The 11434-nt window shown below is 41.1% G+C and overlaps 1 long non-coding RNA gene across 1 annotated transcript in view; it reads right to left on the bottom strand.

Annotated features, from left to right (window-relative positions):
* Positions 1 to 7995: 7995 nt before the first annotated feature.
* The window catches only part of LOC106820948, a 9002-nt gene continuing 5563 nt past the window's right edge, over positions 7996 to 11434 (bottom strand). Inside the window, exons 2-3 of the long non-coding RNA XR_001395672.1 lie at positions 8246 to 8404; positions 7996 to 8087 (exon numbers count right to left, since the gene is read on the bottom strand). This is a non-coding gene — a long non-coding RNA (uncharacterized LOC106820948). The remainder of the gene's footprint in view (positions 8088 to 8245; positions 8405 to 11434) is intronic.

Raw genomic sequence — 11434 nt, 5'->3', positions numbered from 1 at the left:
TATGTTAATAGTAAAAGAGAGAATATGATTTAAAAACCTGCCACAGTATTACTAAATTGTCTGATAAAAGGATTTCACTGCTATTATCACAAATCTCTATGATCCCCCTCATGACCATAAAATAATAGTGTAATACCTATGTACATGATATAATATATATATATATATATATATATATATATAATAAAATATACCATTACTATACTAATACATCATATATATATATACTACAATACATACATCACAAAGAGAGAGAGAGAGAGAGAGAGAGAGAGAGAGAGAGATGATATATTTTCCAAGAGGTGGCACCAGTTAATAATGGTTGATTAGGCTGGTTGATCCTCTAGTATAGAAAACATACTATGTTCGCAATTGTGTACAAGTGTCAACATTCACTGCATTTTATATACACAAATATTCTCCCTGTGCATTCAAAAGAACCAAGAACACTCTTTTTTTATTTTCAGGTTTTGGTTTCCTAATATTGGCAATGTACGAGAAAAAAGGTATCTAACAGGAGAAAGCCTATGAAACAGCTGCCCTGAAGCCTCGTATGCCATGAATACATTTGTGTAAATAGAAACCCCATCCAATTTCGAAAGCACTGACCCATGTACCAAGAGAAAATGGAGCAACTGTTACAAGTGGAACTGTATTTGTATGACATGCTTTCAAAGGGAGAAGATGTGCATGTATACATAAATAAGCAGCAGGTGAGACAACTTCTGTTGTATAGATATAAAATAACAATGGTTTAAACTAGGCAAGGTGCAACACTGCAATATGAATACACAGAAAGCTGCATGTAGCCACGTTACACATTTTCACCTCTTTGCATATCGTGCAATGTAGTCTTTCACCTTTACTCTAAATGATTCCTGACAACAGAAAAATGAGAGGAAGTGATCATCAATGAGAAATTTACACACGAAACGAGTGCTCTTCAGGCCACTGACAATGGCATTACAGGGGCAGACATAGGTGGCCTGAAAGAGGGTGATCTAGTAAATACACAATGGTGTGAATGAGTGTTGGGGGGTAGCACCAGTCCATCTAAACAAGAATAAAAATTCACAGACAAACAGATATTTTTCTAAAGTCGGGATAAATATACATATATATATATATATATATATATATATATATGCACACATTTTTTTTAGCAAAATACCTTCTAGAAAAGGAAGGAGAAGAGGAAGTCTGGAGGGGAAAGACAGAGTCCTCCTCTTTTATCATTGTCTTTAATCCCCTTCTCCTTGCTTCCTGTCTTTCCCCTCTGGTCTTCCTCCTCTTCTCCTTTACATAATCCCTTCTCTCCTACCACTCCTTCCTTCCCAAGGAATAATAGAAGGGTGGAGGAAGGGGCAGTCATTTATATATATATAGTTATTTAGTATATACAAAAATTATGTAATTTTTTTCCATTTTAGTTATTCTGATGCCTTTCATGATTTTAATGTGTAAAAGCACCAATGAATCATTAAAAGTTTCAGAAAACTACGTAATGCATTATAAATTAATTATATTATGCTTTTCGATACTATTAAAGGACAATTGAAGTCAAATTTCATAACTTCTGTAACGTTTTTATACATAAAAATACATTCAATAACGTATTCAATTTCAAATCTAGCGCCCAATTAGTAATAACAAGTGCCGCAGAGCGACAGCGCTCACCTGACGGCAGGTGATCTGATGCTAAACTCAGGGGCAAACGAATCAAGAGCACCCTCCCATCGCCGCGTTCGCTCTCCCTCGTTGTCTCTCATTCTTTCTCTTTAATTCCGATCGTTGCCCGTTCGGCGTCCTGCGCGCGGCTCTTTCATTCCCTCTCTTCGCTCTCTCCCCCCGCTCTCCTCTCCCTCCGCCTTCTCTCTCTCCCGATCTCTCTCTCTCGCTCGAGTCAGCTCGCTCTCTCTCTCTCTCTCCTTAGCCGATCACGCAGCCGCTCCGCCTCGCCGCGTCTCTCTCTCTCCTCTCTCTCTCTCTCTCTCTCTCCTCTCTCTCTCTCCTCATCTGCTCTCCTCTCCCTTCACGCTCTCTCTCTCCCCTCTCGCTCGCGCCTCACACCTTCACTCTCCTCGTCCGTCTCTCTCTTCATTTGTCCTTGAGGCTCTCTACCTACCCCTCTCCTCTCCGCTCTACTCTCTTCCTGCACTCTCTCGCTACTCTCTTTTCTCATCCGTGTCGGCGCGCTCTCCACTCTTCTTTCCTCCTCTCTCTCCCTCTCGTCTCTCGTCCCTCTCTCCTCTCCTGCTCTCTATCCACTCCTCACTCTTCTTCCCCCCGCTCCCTCCCTCTTCTTCCCCCGCCCTCTTTCCTCTCTTCTGATCTCCTCCTATACAACCTTCGGCTCTCTCTTTCGTTCCCCTTCCTCCTTCTCTCTCTCTCCTCCTCCGTCTCGCTGCTCTCTCTGCTCCTCACCTCCCTCTCCCCACTCCTCTCCTCTCTCCCCTCTCCAGGTATTATCTCTTCCTCGAGGCGGTAGCGGCCCGCGAACGACCCTGTCACGAACTTGACTTGTCTATACAGACCCTCTATCCGTCTCACAAGACGGTCTATCAGACTGATTGTCTATGGTCTACTTAACCCCCAAAGACAACGTACGCGTTTCTGCGCAGAGCAAGCGTCTACTTCACGCGCTCTCTTATCATTAAACCTCCACATTCAAATGCGCCCTTACCATTACACGCTGCCACCCTATAGCCGTGTGCCCTGTCTAACTCCTCGCGAGAACACGCCGCACCCCGAGTAGTCCGCCCCTGTACCGCGACCGCCTCATACCCTCCACCATAACGTCTACCTGTCAACCTCAACTCGTCCGGTCTAACGCAGCACGCGTCTCACCGATGGTAACAATATACAAAAATTGCACCTAGAACAACGCCTCTGTTCCGGCCAGACAACGCTACCTACAGATCCACTGCTCCTCCTCCGAAGAACTGGACAAGTAGCGACACAAACTGTATACGCGCTCCTGTATCATTCAAACCACTGGCATCGTACAAGGAGCCTTCCTGACAGACAAGTATTCGGTGTCGAGGGTTAGAAGTTGCCACGCATGGCGCGTATCTTGGTACCGGGAAGACTTCCATCGTAACTGTATTAACTACCACACTATTTGCAAGGACAGAGAATAGGTTCAGTCACCCCCTCGAGTCCATTCTTCGCGCAAGTAACACTACACCATCACCCATCTCATCACCATCATGCACTGCAGTTGGGGCCACTCGCACGGCATCAATTAAGTTAGCATGTTAACATACGACAGTACAGAATGTCCATTACGCAAAACTTAGTAGCGCTTCCACCCGGCCCAACCCTAAAAACCCTCTCCTTCCACCAAAGTTTCTTAGCTTCCAGCTGAAACCCGCATATCATCTGTGATCCACTTGTAGCCGCATACTATCCATCGGCACGGATCCATTCTACTACAAACCCGCCAGCATCAAACTCTCTACACAACAATAATCTATAAACAGAATCCATGTTGAACCCTCTCTTGAGGTCAAAAGGTATGCCCGACCACTTACTCTCGCACAGTCAAGTGGAAAGCCAGTTTCAGGTCCTTTCAATAAAACCATAAAAATGCTAGCTCACCGGCGCTGAAAACAAAAAGTTTTCAATCGCTCCGCACACCATGTGCCTCAGAAATAATGTCAAAATCTGGCCCTGTGGCCGCCATTGATCCTTTGACGCAGTGGCATGTGGCCGTCACCTGCCTCGACTCCCATATCCTTTGCTCTTATCAGTGGATGGCTTGTCCTACCATGATGCTATACACCGACTTACCGTAGCCTAGTTGGGCTCCGTCCCGTCCTCCTTAATTCTTCGCGCCCCGCCAAGTTCTGGCGCATTTTCCTCCCCCGTCTGCCCCCCCGCTTTTCTCCCCGTCTGCATCTCGATCCGACCCTTAACTTAAGGCCGAGGCCATGTGGTCCTTCCCCCTGCTTACGTTACAATCTGTCTACCCCCTGCCTTGCCTGACCTTTGTGCGCCCCTGTATGCCCCTCTGATCCCCTTGCCCTGTGACCAGCTTCGACTCATCCCCAACTCGTCCCCTTTTGGACGGTTACCACCCCCCCTGGTGCTTTTCTCCCACCGTCCCGAATATCGTGACCCCCTGCTGTCCCCGACGTCGGAGCCTCCCGTTTCTCGATCTCTGTCGCGCGCAGAACCCTTGGACTTCGGACGGGGACGGATCCCAGGATCGCGCTCGTCGCTCCGCGACCGGACATCATGCGATTCTACAACTTGCAGTCTGACATATGTCCAGATGAGCTAAACACACATTAAGAATGCAGCCATCCATGACACTAGTAATCTGCCCTCTAGTTCCATCTCCCTCTGCTGAGCCTCCCCCATGTTATCGAGCTGAACTCTCGCGCCGCGGGCATGATCTCCCCTAACGCACGCTTGAGTTGTTGTGTAGTTTAAGATGGAAACAGACACCCGGCGATAATTCATATAATCTAGTATACTCAGAGAATGAATTCTAAGTGCATTTAGCCAGTTTAATCAGTTGAGGCCTGAATATACGACACTAACGCACGAACCATTGAGGAGAAATCTGCCAAAATAGCACACCTGCCACCAAGAGTTCTTCAGCAAAACTCTCTAGAATTCGCGAGCAACAGTTCCCATCAACCTATGGCGCAACTGGAGAGCGTCGGTACCCCGATAGACTGCTAACAAATACTGTACAGTCTTGTGGTGTTTGTGAAATTAAAGTACGGCACCTGAAGTATATATATCGGCCATGAAAATAAGACCCAGGGTTACCGTAACGCATATGTGATCATCCGAGTACACTGCCATCCACCGGCCTTGACACGCCGTCCAGAATCATTATCTGTAAGGCTACATGTACATGCATCTACCACCCGAGAGGTCGTCGGGGGTGTCGAGGCGCAATATGTAGCATATACCGTGAACGGCATTACCACTACAGTATACATCATGTAGTACATAATACAAGTACATTCCTACAGGCTACAATGTTGTGTCTCGACCCTATACATAAGCATGAGAAATAACCAAAAAACACGAATATTCACCCCACACACACTGTTTACATAATACGGTCGCTCAACATGGGCTGACGTCACATGTTCTAGATTACTATTCAGGTATTTTCTATTGTGTTTATTACTAAATGGGGCCAGCTTAAATTGAATACGATATGAATTATTTCTATGTATACTAAACCGTATAGAATATAAATTTACTTCAATGTCTTAGTGTGTTTTGGGCCTTCGCAGCCTTTGCATATAGGCAGTCCCTGTTATACCAGGTTAAATTTGAGCGACCTTACATTCTATATTTTGTAAGATTTACGCTATTTCAAATAACCATTTCCCAAATTACTGAAAATCATAACAACATTCAAAGGGAAGAAACCTCTGAACCCCTTTGTACACCCACCACTGGACTGAACCGCTGCCATTATGCGAATAATATATCTTACCCCCACCTACTCTCTCAGACGTCTGAACGCCTCATGTTAACGAGGCACAAAAATCAACCACGGTCCTAGAAATAGAAGACAACACGGTTCACACCTAATGCATACAATCATTGCGAGGCATATTTACCATAAAAAATGCACAGCAAAAGATATCTCTGGATAGGTAATATGATATCCATCCACCAATCCCATATACAATTTATTTATTAACCAACCATGATTTCAATGTCACATTCTGCCTAATACACATTCACACCCTAATACAGGGTTATGGATGTTGCAAAAGCTGTTATAGCCACCCATATTTCACCTAATCCTGAATATATAGTTCTATCTAATAATTATCTGGGATGCAAAGGATTGCAGACAGCTTTATAAATCCCGACAACAGAGTAATTTGCAATAAGGTGTTGAAATTATACAAGAAACCGCTCTTTAATTACTACATGTATGCAATGTTGCATCATTTGGATGGTTATACTATGTATATTTCAAGAGTAACATTCAACACGAGAATTGTCTCATTGACACAGTTGCAAGAGCAGTAAGCTCCATTCATTCTGAAAATTGTAAAGACTGACATGATATGTAAAGTCAAAGTACCAACTGCTGCCCTCTATCGGCAACAGCTACCCTTATACACGGGAATTGATTCATAGTTTTCTCACTGACATCACATAACATTGTAATACGACTCAAAGCGCCTAGAACCACTTACTAGTCAATATGCTCACAGGAAACCAACTATGCCTAATGAAAATAGTCAACTTTCTGCAACCAGAAGCATTTTTGGTATGATATGATGACCAGAGGTGTAGCCAGCTAAAAAAGTAGGGGGGGGGTCCTTATTGCAACAGCAGTGGAACTGGTACTATCGAAACATAGGAAACAGTGGCAAAGCCGCCAGCGCGAGCGCCGTTAAGCGCGAAGCACCTGAAGGGGGTCTGGAGGTCCTCCCCCAGAAAATTTTGAAAATTTAATGGATCCAGGTGCAATTTCCCAGCACTTTGAAAAGCCTTCCTAAAGATATATTTTTAGGAACGATATCAAAGAGGGGGAAGTGGAACTACAGGACTTGCGTTAAGTGCCATGGTAAAATTCATGCCCGTGATACGTGGATAATAATGGTAAGCAACCCAAACCTTTTGACGCATTTAGATACAAATGACAATAAATGAATACATACAAATTTAAGTTTTCTGGTGTTACAGATCAATGAGTCACCTACAAACTGGTACTTGAAAAAACTCTGCACTTGTGAAAATTTCATCATGTTAATTTCTTAAAGAAGCCATAAACTGCCATTTCCCTTAACATGTGTTCATTAAGTACATATCAACCTTGATTTACATTATTATATTATTGAAAATCACCCAGTTTACGTAATACACTGTAATGTCATGTAATTCCACTGGTATATTCAGATAGATTCAGTGTGACTACAGACACACGCATGCACACGTGCGCACACACTCCCACATATAAATTCCTGTTATGTGCTATAACACGTAGTGTAACGAGTAATCTTATTCGAAAACTATAATATGAATTATGTGTTTGTAAAAATGTAGCATTTACCATGAACAGAGAGTTTAGTCCCCACACAACATCCTTCAGCTTGCGTGTTGGAGCCCAGCCTGAAAATTACAGGCAAAATAATTACAAGTTGAGCAAACCAATGCATACAATTCAATATTTATGCATCTTTTACTAGACTATAAACTACACACATGCACATGCACATGCACAAGTACATGCACGCGCACGCACGCACGCACGCACGCACGCACGCACGCACGCACGCACGCACGCACGCACGCACGCACGCACGCACACATACAAGGCAGTTCTATATTAACTATTTAGAATATAATTTGCAACACTTTAATAACCAGCATTCAATGATTTGGCACTAATTAAATTTTTAATTTAAGGCATAAATATATCATACTACAAAGATACTTACCCATTTCATCTATGGCATTTTGGCGTAGCAAGCTCAGGCACACATCACCTTCTTCACTGATATTTGGGTGCCATATTTTTGTCTGACAAGTCACTTTTGGTGGCTTATGTGATAAATAAAACATAAATAAATACTCATGTACACTGATGACAACAAATATGTAAATCTATATAACAATTATACAATAAAAATAATAACTACTTTACAAGTACTATAGCATGTAATTTACAAAAGTTGATAACTGTGTAAATGTCTCTCATGTATCACTCACTCCATTTTATTATGCGCAGCATATTTAGAAAAGCATCACGTGTCTAGTGGGGATATTTATACCAGACACACTCTGTGGCTGGACCTCATGCACTTCCTAACTAAAACACTGGCAAATGGTATTGAATTATAACTTTTGAAAACGCTTTTAAATCTAAAAATATCATCATACTTTACATATATAAAAGGGATTCAAAATTCACAATTTATTGCATCTTACCACAATATTATAATCATCAGGGACCTGTATGTGAAACTTGAACTTTCCCCCAGCCCAGTAGCTCTCATCAGGGTTGATTATCAGATCAAAATCATGAAGTGTGTTCGGATCATCAAACTGAATGGAACACGTAGGTGGGAGATATTGGTTCATTTCTTGCACTTCTGAAAAATAGCATATAATATTGAGAATTATTTGTAATCAAGCTCCAATTAAATTTTCTTTTTACTTTAACTGTGATTGTTTTTCCTAATGTAAGTATTGGTGCTATAATGGAAGTTTCATAAAAATGTGATCAAACTTCAATCATCTGCACACCCACCTTTAACAAGTAGTCTGTCTCGCACTGATACCCTCCTTGTTTGGGTTCCCATGAGTGGGTGCTCATTTTTTTGTGGATTCTTTTCGCGCAATTTTTTATGCAGCGTTATCATATTTGCCTCCGTTTCTGACAGCTACAAACACGTCTTCCGGGGCCAACCTAAAAATATAATTTTATATCATATACAATATGTTGAAATATATTATATCATTATGAAAATAGATACCACAGTATGGAATTATATATATATATATATATATATGCCCCATGTTGATCGAGCGACGCCACGCTAACGCACGTTGAGTGTTGTGTATAAGATGGAAACAGACGGCGATAATTTCAATGATTCTAGTGATTACTCAGATGATGATGATATTTATAGTGATTTACCAGTTGTATATAGGTTTGAGCCTGAATATACACAAGAAGAAATTGAGGAGAATAGTCTGAAAAAGCAACGCAAAGAGTCGGCACAAACTTCTCAAGAATCAGAACAGTCACAACATATGGCGGAATGGAAGCTTCGGTACCCGATAGGACTGTAGACAAATACTGCAGTTCTTGTGGTGTTTGTGAATTAATGAGTACGGCACCTGAATGTATAATATGCTGCCATGAGAATGATAAGACCAGGGTTATTGTAGACCAGGTGAGTCATGCGAGTACACTGATCACCGGGCTTATCACGCTCGGTCAGAATCATGTATCTGTAAGGCCTACATGTACATGCATCTACGCACGGCAAGTTATGTACATATACCGTGAATGCATTATCCACACAGGTAATATGTATGTACATGAATATAAGTACATTTACAGGCTACATGTTTGTGTCTCGACATGATAAATAAGCATGAGAAATAACAAAAAACATCGAATATTTAACCACCACACACACTGTTTACATAATGACGTCGCTCAACATGGGGCTGTGACGTCACATGTTCTAGATTACTATTCAGTTATTTCTATTGTGTTTATTACTAATTGGGTGCCAGATTTGAAATTGAATACGTTATTGAATGTATTTCTATGTATAAAAACGTTATAGAAGTTATGAAATTTGACTTCAATTGTCTTTTAAGTGTTGTTTTTGGGGGCCTTTTGGCAGCATTTGGCATATAGGCAGTCCCTGTTATGACCAGGTGTAAATTGGAGTCTGACTTTACATTCTATATTTTGTAAGTATTTTACGCTATTTCAAATAAGACCATTTTTCCCAATTACTGAAAATCAAACAAGCCATTTCAAAGGGGGAAGGATAACTCTGAACCCTTTGGACACCACCACTGGATCTGACCCTGCATTATGGAATAAGTATATATTTAACCCACCTTATCTCTCAGGTAATTGTCTGAAGCCTCTATGTTAAGAGGGTCATCAAAATTCAACAGGTCCTAGAAATAGAAGTAAAAACGGTTCACATAATGCATTACAATCATTGCGAGGCATATTTTACCATAAAAATGCTCAGCAAAAAGATATCTTGGATAGTGTAATATGGATAGTACACATGCCAACAATATATATATACTTTATTTATTTAAAAAACTCATGTAATTTTCATGTAATTCTTGTAATACACATTCACACCCTAATACAGGGTTATGGATGTTGCAAAAGCTGTTATAGCCACCCATATTTCACCTAATCCTGAATATATAGTTCTATCTAATAATTATCTGGGATGCAAAGGATTGCAGACAGCTTTATAAATCCCGACAACAGAGTAATTTGCAATAAGGTGTTGAAATTATACAAGAAACCGCTCTTTAATTACTACATGTATGCAATGTTGCATCATTTGGATGGTTATACTATGTATATTTCAAGAGTAACATTCAGCACGAGAATTGTCTCATTGACACAGTTGCAAGAGCAGTAAGCTCCATTCATTCTGAAAATTGTAAAGACTGACATGATATGTAAAGTCAAAGTACCAACTGCTGCCCTCTATCGGCAACAGCTACCCTTATACACGGGAATTGATTCATAGTTTTCTCACTGACATCACATAACATTGTAATACGACTCAAAGCGCCTAGAACCACTTACTAGTCAATATGCTCACAGGAAACCAACTATGCCTAATGAAAATAGTCAACTTTCTGCAACCAGAAGCATTTTTGGTATGATATGATGACCAGAGGTGTAGCCAGCTAAAAAAGTAGGGGGGGGGTCCTTATTGCAACAGCAGTGGAACTGGTACTATCGAAACATAGGAAACAGTGGCAAAGCCGCCAGCGCGAGCGCCGTTAAGCGCGAAGCACCTGAAGGGGGTCTGGAGGTCCTCCCCCAGAAAATTTTGAAAATTTAATGGATCCAGGTGCAATTTCCCAGCACTTTGAAAAGCCTTCCTAAAGATATATTTTTAGGAACGATATCAAAGAGGGGGAAGTGGAACTACAGGACTTGCGTTAAGTGCCATGGTAAAATTCATGCCCGTGATACGTGGATAATAATGGTAAGCAACCCAAACCTTTTGACGCATTTAGATACAAATGACAATAAATGAATACATACAAATTTAAGTTTTCTGGTGTTACAGATCAATGAGTCACCTACAAACTGGTACTTGAAAAAACTCTGCACTTGTGAAAATTTCATCATGTTAATTTCTTAAAGAAGCCATAAACTGCCATTTCCCTTAACATGTGTTCATTAAGTACATATCAACCTTGATTTACATTATTATATTATTGAAAATCACCCAGTTTACGTAATACACTGTAATGTCATGTAATTCCACTGGTATATTCAGATAGATTCAGTGTGACTACAGACACACGCATGCACACGTGCGCACACACTCCCACATATAAATTCCTGTTATGTGCTATAACACGTAGTGTAACGAGTAATCTTATTCGAAAACTATAATATGAATTATGTGTTTGTAAAAATGTAGCATTTACCATGAACAGAGAGTTTAGTCCCCACACAACATCCTTCAGCTTGCGTGTTGGAGCCCAGCCTGAAAATTACAGGCAAAATAATTACAAGTTGAGCAAACCAATGCATACAATTCAATATTTATGCATCTTTTACTAGACTATAAACTACACACATGCACATGCACATGCACAAGTACATGCACGCGCACAATAGTGTTAGACAACACCTAATTCAAATCGTCAAGATTTTTGCAAATTTAACCAACGAAAAACATTTTTATCAGTGTGAGAGTTT

The sequence above is a fragment of the Priapulus caudatus genome, unplaced genomic scaffold, assembly GCF_000485595.1.
Source record: "Priapulus caudatus unplaced genomic scaffold, Priapulus_caudatus-5.0.1 Scaffold53, whole genome shotgun sequence".
NCBI classification, from domain to species: Eukaryota; Metazoa; Priapulida; class Priapulimorpha; order Priapulimorphida; family Priapulidae; genus Priapulus; species Priapulus caudatus.
The sequence above is the reverse complement of the archived record's forward strand: the minus strand, read 5'-3'. Positions and strand labels throughout refer to the sequence as shown.